Here is an 882-nt window from a genome sequence, read left to right as displayed (position 1 = left end):
TGCCCGCTTTGTATTTACAAGTCGGGAAAGCTTCGCTCCTTTATCAAAAAGAACTTCCCCCTGTACGCAATTGATCTTTTTCCTATGTTAAAGAATCCCTGCCCTAAGTTCTGCCACCTCCTCTACACGTATTTTAAATCCCTCGAAATTTCCCTGTGACTCTCTAGTTGGACCTTTGCTCCACTTTAGTTGGCGCACCTGACTCGATCCCGCCAACCCCATAGAACTTACATACATGGAAGGGGACTGCCCATAAGTTGAACAGAGAGATCCACGGCCGATATATCTCTCCTTCTTGCGATGTTGATTTTCGCAATTACGCATGCGCGGCCTGCGTGTGCACCTTTTTGTTTGGCCCAAAAGTGAGGTAGCGGGAACGACGCGCATGCGCATTTTTAAAAATCAACTGAGTGAGAGAGAGGAGTATAGTTTTCTTTCTCACTTCCATTTGACACTATTCGGTTCCCATTCCCCTTCCATGTACACCCACGGTCATCGATTCTGTCCCTCGGAAATTTTCACAAACTCTGAAGTGATCACTTTTCTACATTAATGCTCATAATCCATGCACGATTAACGAAACGAAATCGTGCATGGATTATGAGCATTAATGTAGAAAAGTGATCACTTCAGAGTTTGTGAAAATTTCCGAGGGATAGAATCGATGACCGTGGGTGTACTGTAAGTTCTATGGCCAACCCACTGGAGTAACTCCATTTAAGCACAGGCTGTATCGTTTCTGGTGGAAACGGAAGCCAGGGCCTGTTCACTCCCATGTATTTTTGGGGGACAGCGTTTTGGCGCCCTCACAGACTTACACTCGGCAAAATGGAACTAAGTATCCAAATCTGCCGGCAACATAGTCCTATATACATATATATA

The sequence above is a fragment of the Wasmannia auropunctata genome, unplaced genomic scaffold, assembly GCF_000956235.1.
Source record: "Wasmannia auropunctata unplaced genomic scaffold, wasmannia.A_1.0 LD336076.1, whole genome shotgun sequence".
Lineage (NCBI taxonomy): Eukaryota > Metazoa > Arthropoda > Insecta > Hymenoptera > Formicidae > Wasmannia > Wasmannia auropunctata.
This window is presented reverse-complemented; position numbering follows the sequence as displayed.